The 11232-nt window shown below is 45.0% G+C and overlaps 1 long non-coding RNA gene across 3 annotated transcripts; it reads left to right on the top strand.

The window, feature by feature from the left end:
- Positions 1-886: 886 nt before the first annotated feature.
- Positions 887-10665, top strand: LOC121831488 (uncharacterized). 3 transcript variants are annotated; one of them, XR_013044642.1, is made up of 4 exons: positions 888-1940; positions 5160-5600; positions 5812-6385; positions 10179-10664. It is a non-coding gene; the product is annotated as an uncharacterized LOC121831488 (long non-coding RNA). The 3 variants fall into 3 exon arrangements; XR_013044637.1 differs by having other exon boundaries at positions 890-1940; positions 6303-6385; positions 10179-10665; XR_006074962.2 differs by having other exon boundaries at positions 887-1940; positions 5160-6385.
- Positions 10666-11232: the final 567 nt, after the last annotated feature.

Below are 11232 nucleotides of genomic sequence, written 5' to 3'. Positions count from 1 at the left end.
CTCACGCAGCCCAGGCTGCTATGACGTTTTGGGTGCATAGCCAGGCTGCATTTCTCGGGCTCCAATGCAGTCAGTACATGCAGCTGAGTTCTGGCTGATAGGAGGCCAACTCACTCTGACTTTAGGTCAAACTCTGTTCCAAGGAACCCTCTCCCACTGTCCTTCACATTCTCTCTTTTTGCCAAAGGGATACAGAGGATCCCATGGGAACTGTCACCCTGGCGAAGGGCAGGGCTGCTGAGTGACAAAGAGAATCCGCCTGGATCCCTGTATGATGGTATGGAGTCAAATCCCATCTACCTGTTTTCAATCAGCAGTATGAGATTAATTTTTTTCCAGTTAGAGGGCATGCCATAATGAGTGGACAGAGGTCAGCGGGTGACCTGCAGGCTTGTTAGCAAGTGCCTTCACCTGCTGAGCCTTCTCACAAGCCCAGAAGACAATGATGATTCCTCTGGCTTTTCCTCTGCTCCCTCCTCCTCCTCCTCTTCCTGATCCTCCTCCTCTTCTCTTCCTCCTCTTCCTCCTCCTTCTTTTACTCTTTAAAGAAAGGCGCTTGCTGTGTAACCCTGGCTAGCTTCAAACCCACTACAGCCCTCCTTCCTCAGCCTCTTGAGTGCTGAGACTCCATGTGTGCCACCTTGCCCAGTCTAGCATGGGATTTTGATGTAAGAAATACACTTTGCTGTATTAGACATTTTGAGATTTGAAGGTTGCTACAGCAGTCAATTTACCCTGAACCTTGAAGAATGCCTCTGCAGTCATACCCTCTCTTTCTTTCCTCTATTCTTTTCCTGTTTTTATTTAGTTGTGTGTGTATATTTTGTTGTTTTGTGTGTTATTGCTGCCGCTGCTTTGTTTTTGTTTTTGTTTTTGTTTTTTTTGAGACATAGACATACATAGGGGGTTTCTCTATGTAGCCTTGGCTGGCCTGGAACTTGCTATGCAGATCAGGCTGGCTTCAGACTCACATTGAGATCCCCCCTGCCTCTGCCTCTTGAGTACCGGGATTAAGGGTGTGCGCCACCACACCTGGCATCATCACCCCTATTCTCCTAAGGAAATCCTTTCTCCTCATCACGGTGGGGACATTATCAACAGCCTCTCTAGTTGTCACCTCACCTGGCTGAGCTGTGGGAGTATGAGGCTCAGAGCTGCTTCATCCCAGCAGCATTCAGCTCACACCTGGCCTGGAGCAGCCGCTGAGCAAATATTTGTGGAATTGTTTTTGTGGTTGCTGTACTCTCTGGTTCTGAGTGCCTGTTTTGGTAACCTGCCCAGGACTGAATTCCTCCTACCTCTCAGCAATGGTCCCTTTCTCTCTGAACACCCAGTTCTGCCTGTGAAACCTGGGAGCTGATGACACAGCTCTTGCTGCCGATCCGCCTGCTGGAATTCCCAGTGTTGCCCGGGATCCCAGACGGGGCCTCCACCCACCTGTCAGAATCCCAGATGCTCTCCAGTGTCTGGTTGTTCTGTCTGCTCTTTGTAAGTTGCGTATCTACCTGTGGAGCTGGATGCCCCATAGGTCCTCCAACAGGTTCAGAGGCTCAGTGCTGGCACTGAGACAATCACCAAGACATGCTGTTAAGTAAAAAGAAGTCAGAGCAAAAGACTGAGTATGTTATGTATTCATGTGAGGAAAAAATAACAAAGAAACAGACATTGGAGTTTGAACAAAACATTTATTTACCTGCGTGTTTGTATGAGTGGTGTGTGTGTGTGTTTGTATGCATGTGCACACACGTGTGTATGGGTGTTCATGCAAGTGTGTACAGGTGGAGGCCAGAGGTCAATGTTGGATGTCTTTCTCACTAGTTCTCCACTTCGTTTTTCCTAAAGGGTCTCATACTGAACCTGGACGTTCATGGCTTTGGTTAGACTGGCTGTCTGGGCTCCAGGGATTTGCCTGACTCTCCACCCTGACCCCAAATACTGAGGTAACAGATGCCTGTGCCTGACTTTTCTGTGGATTCTGGGGTTCTCAACTCAAGCCCCAGGCTTGTACAGCATGCACTATGGACTGAGCCTCCCTCCAGCCTGAAAACACTTTAGAAGAAGATGTCAGAAACTGGACATGGGAGTGTGGGCACAGCATTCTGAGAGAAGTTGAGGTGAACGGTGTTTTTCTTCACATCTGAATGGCATAGCCACTGAATAATGCTGCTCTTCTCGAGATGTCCACTTTCTAAGTTCGGAACTCCTGTGCCTTCGCACAGACCCAACTAAAGGGACTTTGTAGATATGACTAAGCTAAGAACCTGGGAATGAGATTAGTCTGGATTATCTACGTGGGCTGAGGTGATTGAGAGGGTCTGAGCAGCAGAGACAGAGGACCAGAAGGAGAGAAGCAGGATGAGATTGCTGCTCCACTGAAGATGGACGGAGATGTAGGCTGTAGGCTAAGGACCTCAGACAGCCGTAGAAGCTACACAAGGAAGGAAGTAGATTTTCTTCTAGAGACTCCAGAAAGCACACAGCCCTTCTTACACCTTGCTCGCAGGACTTCTGATCCCCAAAACCACAAAGGAATAAGTTTGTGCTGATTCAAACCACAAAGGCTTAGTGGGCTCATGGAGATTTGTCCCAGCAGTGGGAAGAAGCTAAAATTGGGAACTGAGATTATTGATACTTACGCCTGGAAATCTTTTCCATGTCCACATTAAAAATGCTACATAAAGCCAGTATGTAGCTGAGACACTCCACTCCTTAGACCCCATCCCTTAGAAAGGAAAGCATCAGTGCCCAGGGAAGTCCTTGCCTCCTGGGCATGGCAGTATGCTGAGATGGTAACTACCCCCGGGTGCAGGCTGGCAGAGTCTACACAGGGGACTGTGATTTTGTTGCACAATAGTAAGCTAACCTCAAACAAGACAATACAAAAGATTTTCAAAGGTTCCATTGACTGAGGAAAGGAAAAGGTCTGGATTGGGGATGTAGCTTATTGATAGATGGAGCACTTACCTAGCTGTGTGCAGCCTTGGCTCCAAGCCCAAGATGAAAGCAAAGATGATGACCGTATTTTTGTTGAAAAAGACAAGCTGGGGGTGCAGAGATGGCTCAGTAGTTAAAAGTGCTTCCTGCCTTCCCAGAGGATCTGAATCCAGTACTTTGCACCCACATCGGACGGCTCACAGCTGCCTGTAAACCCAGCTCCAGGGCATCTGATGCCCTCTTCTGGCCTTTGTAGGCACTGTACTCACTCTCACATGCATATACTCACACCCTCAGATACACATAATTTAAAATTAAAAATATTTAAAAATAAAAATGCAAAATTACAAATAAGTTGTATAAGTGACAAAAGAAGAGAGATCTTTTTGGGGGAGTGGGAAATAATAAGATTATGTAAAATGAAGGAAAAATATTCAAAGGTCACTCACCTGATTTGGGTAGGTTCCAGGGAGACACCTGGGGAGGAAGAGAGGAATGGTAGAGGGAGGTAGACCATGCCAATGAGAAGTTGGCTCTAGAGAGTGCACAGACGATTCCACTTCTCAGTCTGTGTATCGTTACTCACGGATGTCCACGTATCAGCGAGAGTTCCCATGTCAGATGGCCTACCAAACGAGACTGGGCCACAGCCTTCGTGGAAGTGTTTACCTTGGGTGGAGGATGAGGAAAAACACAAGTGACCACAACAATTTGGAAAGTCAAGCTCCAGAAGGCTGACCTAGATGGCTATCTCTCCACTGTGGGGTAACCCCCTGCATCCACACTTCTTCCTCTTCTGTGGAAGGTGCACAGCTATGTCTTCCTCAGAGCTCCCTGAGGAGGAACAAGGCCGAGCCTGCAGAGCTTAACTCTGCACCTAGAGCCAGGAGTCCTTAGTAGACAAGAGAGTGCCTTGGCTTGCCACTAGCCTCCATTTCTCACAAACTCTGCAGTCTTGTTTTTATTCTTTCTCTGACTCCCCCTTCCCTACTGACCCAGAAGTTCCACATCTACATTTGAATATTTACTAGTAATAGCTATAAATGATAATACTAACAGTATTATTCCATCTATCCATCTATCCACCCATCCATCCACCCATCCATCCATCCATCCATCCATCCATCCATCCATCCATCCATCCACCCACCCACCCACCCACTCATCCATCCATCCATCCATCCATCCATCCATCCATCCATCCATCCATCCACCCACCCACCCACCCACCCATCCATCCATCCACCCATCCATTTTGCAGGTTTGAGGATTGAACCCAGGTCCTTGCACTATGCAAGTGTGCCATCATTAGACCACATCTCCAGCCCTTTTTAGTTCCTATTTTTGGACAGGTTCTCACTCGGTTGACAGGTTGATCCTAAGCTTCCTATGAAGCTAAGGCAAGCTTTGAGTGTATGGTATGATCTTCCTCCCCCAGCTTCCCAAGTAGAATCGCAAGGTTGTGCCACCAGGCCTAGCTGACCTCAAAATAGCAGTGAATCTTGGGGATGGTAATATGACTCTGTGGGTAAATGTGCCTGAGACCAAGACTGGTGACCTGAGTTCAATTCCCAAGATTCTGTGGAGGAGAGAACTGACTTCTGAAAGTTGACTTTAGGCTTCCACAAAATGAATATGCCATCCCACCACAATGTAATTCAAAATTTTAAACAAATCTTTTAATTTCAATGCTAAGGAGCAAAGCCAGTCTTTACACACGCTAGGCAGGTAATCCACCACTGAGCGCCACCATCAGCCCTTAACAAACTGTTTGAGTTCAAATTAAACGAGAAATTATTATTTACCAGACACTTTACATTACTTTCCATAATTCGTTTATCTTCTACAGTGATCCAAGGAAGTAGATATTATTATTGTCCCCACTTTATGGACGAGAAAACTGAGGCTCAGAAGGAAGAGTGAATGGCATGGAAGGATGTTACAGGATAGATGTGGAGCCGGACTCTGAATCCAGGCAGTTTGGTTCTATGCCTCACAAACATAGCTGTTTAGTTACTCCCCGCCCCCCAATAATATACCCTAAACCATGACAAGAAGCAACTCCAGGAGCAGGGGTTTATTCTGGTCCAGGGTCCAGGGGATGGGGGCTGGCAAGGCAGGGAAGGCGTGGCAGAGTGTGAGGTGGCTGGTCCATTACATCCATAGTCAGGAAGCAAAGTGATGAATGCTGGTGCTCGGCTCACTTTCTCCTCTTTTATCTCAAGGGCCCCAGCCAGAGAAATGTGCCATTCACCTTCAGGATGGGTCTTCACACCCTCATCGACGAACCCACAGGCATGTTTCCATGGTGGCTCTAAATCCATTCAAGTTGATGATGAAGACCAACCACCACGGAGCCGCTTGGTTGTGCTATTTGCGATCCTGCACTGATGCTGAGACTCCACACGCAGAAATCTCTTCTTTGTCATAACCCAAATTATGGGACTTTCAGATCTCTACATGTGAACCCACACCACCTCTCACCTGAAGCCAACGCCCCTCTCCAGCTGTCACTCTGGCTTGGCTTCAGTCCTAATCTCTACTGGTTCTTTAGTTCTTTGTGGCCCAGACTGTTCCCCCGACTCGTCCCAACCCAGCGCAAGGTTTAAGAAGGGTTCTTGCAGTCGGAAATCTGAGCAGATGCACACAGAGATTAGCTCTACCAGGTACACAGGAGTCCTCAACAGACAAGGCTCCGCCACCAGTCACTAGCTGTGGGAATGTGGGATGGGTCCTGGACCTCTCTGAGTCTCAGATTCTTCAGTTATAAAAACAAATAGTCAAACTCATGGCCTCGTACGAGGGTCAAAAGCATATAGTGCTTAGCACAATGCCTGCTAGTTACAAACTACTAACTACTACTTCGTATTATTTCAGCAGGTACCACATGGATCCAGGGATCCAGGGTCAGACCTGCTCTTTTGTCATGATCCAATCTCATGGAAACTATTCATCCCAGGAGTTCTGCCTAATCATGGATACTCAGTTTCTCCTTTGCATTCCTCCTCCAGCTATAGATCCAGGAACTAAGATGCTCACTGTATCTCATGTTCAGATATCCACGATCACATAGGTTTCCTTAGACTCTCCAGTGTTCTAAACTGGGAGGAGTCTAGATCAGCTAAAACCCACATATAAGATGCCACATCCTGGTACCAGCCCAGAAATTCTGTATTTGTTTAAATGACATTTGCATTTTCTGCTTATGACAGATACATATTATTGTATAATTACAGTGTCTAGAAGCATTTGAAAGTCGGTAATTATAGAAACCCATACCAGTCCCATCAAGTATGTTCCTAGTCTTCATCTGTGACTATTGAGCCCTTAAAAATAAGCGTTTTATGACAAATTGGTGTTTATTATAGACAACTACAGACATAGAAAACTGCATAGAAGATATGAAAGCCATTTGCCTTCTCCACTTCCAGAGACAACGGTAAACAGTTTGGTATGCATCCCAAGCTTTTCTTTTTCTGAGTTTATTTTTTCTTTACATATGCGTATTGACTATTTGTGAGCTCCAAATTTAATAACAGTATTTAGTGTTGCCCGAGTTGATGAATGTTCTAAAAATTAGTTTATTTTGTCTTTTTGATATAGGGTCTTGCTCTGTAGCCCAGGCTTGCCTCAAATTCGTGCTCCTCCTGCCTCATAATGTCTAAAGACTATATGATAAAATATTTAGATTTTATTTATTGTTCATATTGTTTCCTTAGAATCCATTCCCACCATTGTTGGAATGAATTTACTAATATATAGCCTTTAATTCCATTCTATGATAATTATATCAATATGATTTCTAAGTTGTAGAAATCTTCATTACTATAATAGAATATCTGGGTGAAAATTATGAAAAAATATTAAAACTTTCATTAATCTTTCCAAATTCTTGCTAGAAAATTCTACCGCCAAAGCTATGTGAGATTTCCTGGCTCATGGGGCTCAGTAAACATTAGCTACTTTTATTAATTTGCTTCCTTGCAATTACACCAATGTTTGTTATTCAAGTTGAAAGTCTTTTATTATGATTTTAATTTGTATTTATTGTGGTTGAACATTTTGCCATGAAGTTGTTAGTACTTCTTTTCATGTTGCTTGCGTGATCCTTCCTTCCTTCCTTCCCTCCCTCCCTCCCTCCCTCCCTCCCTCCCTCCCTCCCTCCCTCCTTCCTTCCTTCCTTCCTTCCTTCCTTCCTTCCTTCTTCCCTCCCTTCTTCCCTCCTTTCTTTCTGAGACAGGGTCTCACTCTTTTTCCTGGCTGTCCTGAAACTCACTACATAGACCAGGCTGGCCTCGAACTCACAGAGATCTGCCTGGCTCTGCTTCCCCAGTGCTGGGATTAAAGGCCTGAGCCACCACACCCAGCCTCTCTTTAAGTCTTTAGTTGTTTTCTTTTCTTTATTTATCTGTTTGTTTGTGTACATGTGTGTACCATGTTGCCAAATCCTACCCGTCTGCTCCCCAGCCAGCATGAGATTTTTAAAAACATGTCTTTATCTTGGTGAGCACATGCATGACAAGGTAGGTGCACATGTGGTGGTCAGAGGACAGTTGGCAGGAGTTGGATCTCTCCTTCCATCATGCGAGTCTCAGGAATCAAATTCAGGTAGCAGATAATTTTGCTCACCGAGTCACCTTGCTGGCCCTCTTTTTTTTTTTTAAACAGCTTTTATAGAGTACCCTTGTTTTCATACATAAGGCAAACATTTGCCATGTGTTATGTCAGTACATTTCTGTGTTATAACAAAATGTCCCAGGCCAGGTACTTTATATAAATAAAGAGGTTTACTCAGCTCACATCTCTCTAAGTCTGAGAGCACAGAGCTGACTTCTGCCCCACCATGATGAGGGTCTCACGGTGGCTAGTGTCAAGATGGAGGGGGCGTAGATGGAAGGAATCAAATAGCAAGGCAGAGAGACTGCGGAGCCAGGGCTGTTCCTTTGTTACAATCCATCCTCATGAAAACTGGTCGCTGCAGATAATCCGCGTTAGTCCTTCCCAGGACAGTGTTACTGGTGACCCAATCACGCCACACTAAGCACCACCTCATTTTTAAAAAATGTGATTTTGTTTTTGACTACAGGTACATGTGTGTGTCTGTGTGCAGCTATGTACATGTGAGTGCAGGGCCCTTCAGAAGCTGGGAGAAGGTGTTCCCCTGGAACTGGAGCTACCGGTGGTTGTGAGTCTCCTGATGCGGGAGCCAAACACAGGTCCTATGCAAGAGCAGTATGTACTCTAGCCACTGAGCCGTCTCTCCAGCACAAGCCCTGCCTCTTAAAGGTTCCAGCATGTTCTAGTAGCATTACACTGAGGTGCTTGGGAGACACATGTAAATCACATGCAAATCAGAGCAGTTTGTGACGGGCTTTTCTTGCACTATTTTTTTTTTGAGGATACTGACATCAGTGTAGACATGTGGTGTGTGTGTGTGTGTGTGTGTGTGTGTGTGTGTGTGTGTGTGTCTGTCTGTCTGTCTGCCTGTTTGTGTGTCAGTATGTGTGCCTGTGTATCTGTATCTGTATCTGTATATCTCTCCCTCTGTGTATGTAGGTGTCTCTATGTGTGTGTCTATGTATGTATCTCTGTGTGTATATGGATCTATGTGTGCATATCTGTGTGTATGTCTATATGTGGTTATGTGTATCTGTGTGTATGTGCATGTATATTTATCTCTGTGTGTATATCTGTGTCTCTATGTGTGTGTGTATGTATGTGTATATGTATCTGTCTGTGTATATCTGTGCATGCGTGCGTGCGTGCGTGCGTGCGTGCGTGCGTGTGTGTGTGTGTGTGTGTGTGTGTGTGTGTGTGTGTGTATCTGATTGTGCGTATGTGTGTGTGGAGACCAGAGGACAATCTTAGGTGTTACTTTTCAGCTACTACATGGCTTCTGTGTTTGTTGCGTTTTGGAGATAGAGTCTCCTATAATGTGGAGCTGGCTGATTAGGCTAGGGCGACTGCTCCCTGCTGGTCTCCACCTCCCCAGTGCTGGGGTTGCAAGGCTGAGCCACCCTGCCTGGCTATTTTTTAAACGCGGGTTTGGGGGTTGAATTCTGGAATCCAGGCATGTGTTTTGGTGACGAGCTGTCCCTCCAGCCCCCAGCATGTTTGTATAGCAGAGTCCACCAGTCTCTCCTTTGCTGATGTTCTTAGAAAGGTTTTCCTCAATCTAAGATGAATCAGATTTTCCTACACTCTTTAGAAGCCTTTTGTGGTTTTATTTGTTATATTTACTCAATCTGGAACTTATTTTACAAAAGGTACTGATTTCTTTAGAATAACCAGCTTATCCAACATAACATTTAGGTGATTCCTGCTTTCGTCTGGTCCTTAACGCCAGCTTTATAGTAAGGTATGACAAGTTCTCGGTAGGCTTTGTCTGTTTCTGAGATGTCTGTTCCTTACACAAACATTTATTTATTTTCTACCAGTGTCCTATTACCTAATTATTGCAGCTAATATTAGGCTTTTACATCTGGCAAAGAAAAGCCCCCCCCCTTTTTTTTTACAACTTTCTAAACTAAAAAAGAAATTACATTTACTTATTTTGTTTGTTTGTTCAATTCCCAGGACCCCAGATGGTGGAAAGAAAGAACCAACTCCAAAAATTGTCCTTTAGCCTTCACTCTCATTCTGTGGCGCGCGCACACACACACACACATACACACACACACACACACACACACACACACACATACACACACACACACACACACGCACACACATGCATGCACCCAAGTGCACCCATGCACGCGCACATGCACAAACACATGCACACAAACACAGCATAAACACATACATACACACACATGCACACACGCACACACATATACACACATACATGCACACCCGCAGACACACGCATGCGCGTGCGCGCACACACACACACACATAATAAATATAAATTAAAAGAACTTTACCAGATTAAATGGTGATTGACGAATTTGAGGACTGGGATATAGTTCATTGGTAGAGTACTCACATACCATGCACAAAAACTGTAGGTTAGATTCCCAGCTCTGCAAAGGCTCTAGGCATGGTGGCATATGCATGTAATTACAGCAGGCAGGAGGGTCAGGAGTTCAAGGCCATCCTTGGCTGTGGGTTGAGTTAGAGGTTAGCCTTGAGATTCTGTCTCAAAAAGAAAAGAAGGGAAAAAGAAAGGCTGTGGGAAATCCTTGCAGCATATACGACAGGAAAGAGTGAACCTCCTTTACTGACTCTAAGATCTCTTACAGGAAAACCCCCACACTGTTAGAAGATGGGAATGCCATGTGAATTCACAGAGAAGTAAATACACATAGGCAATGAATATGTGGGAAAAAAAACCTCCCTCAAAAACGTACACTAAAGCATGAAAGAGAAACTCTCCCCCACAAAACTGGCGTGGACCTGAGGGATGATGCTGGCTTCCAGTATCCTGTGTTGGGGAAACAATACACAGGAACTGCTGGGATTGCCCAACCTCCCCTGGTGCCAGCTTGGCACGATGGATTGAGAACCTCAAACATATTCATGCTCTAATAAAGGATATAATGATAGATGTGTCCAAACATTAATCTTGAAGTATATTTATTTATAACTGCAGTACACCGAAAACAAGTCGTCAAATAGTAGGGCATTGTTTAAACGGATCCTGGCACACTCAAATGCTGAAATGTGACACTGCCACTGAAGACTGTGGTGCAGAATTATTTGACCTGGGAAAATATTGATCATGTGTTGTTAAAGCAGCGATTCTCGGTATGTGAGAATCTGTTGGGGAAACGTTTCCAATACCGATGCCCGGGGTCCGAGCCCAAAGGTTCTGATTTTATTGGTCTGATCTGGGACCCAGGTGCTTGAATCTCCTTAAGTTAAATTAAATTTTGGCTTTGAGACAATTATAGATCCACATGAACTTGTAAGAAATGATACAGACAGTCTTAGTTGGCTGTTCTCATCACTGCGATAAAAGGCTTTACATCAGCTCACAGTTCCAGGGTACCTGAGCTTGAGGCAGCTGGTCCCATTGCACCCACAGTCAGGAAGCAGAGAGAGACAAATGCATGTGCTCACCCTGCTTCCTTCTTCTTTTTTATTCAGTTCAAAAATTCCTGTCCAGAGAATGATGCCACCCATGTTTAGGGTGGGTCCCATAGCTGTGCCTCAATTCTTAGGTGATTCCAGGTCCTGTCAAATTGACAGTCAGTGCTAGCCATTACACAGACAAACTCCACTTTTTCACAATAGCAACATCTTGTAAAACCATAATGCAGTATCTCAGGATATTGACCTGGGTACAGTCATGAT

The sequence above is a fragment of the Peromyscus maniculatus genome, chromosome 1 (genome assembly GCF_049852395.1).
Source record: "Peromyscus maniculatus bairdii isolate BWxNUB_F1_BW_parent chromosome 1, HU_Pman_BW_mat_3.1, whole genome shotgun sequence".
NCBI lineage: Eukaryota > Metazoa > Chordata > Mammalia > Rodentia > Cricetidae > Peromyscus > Peromyscus maniculatus.
This window is presented reverse-complemented; position numbering and strand designations above follow the sequence as displayed.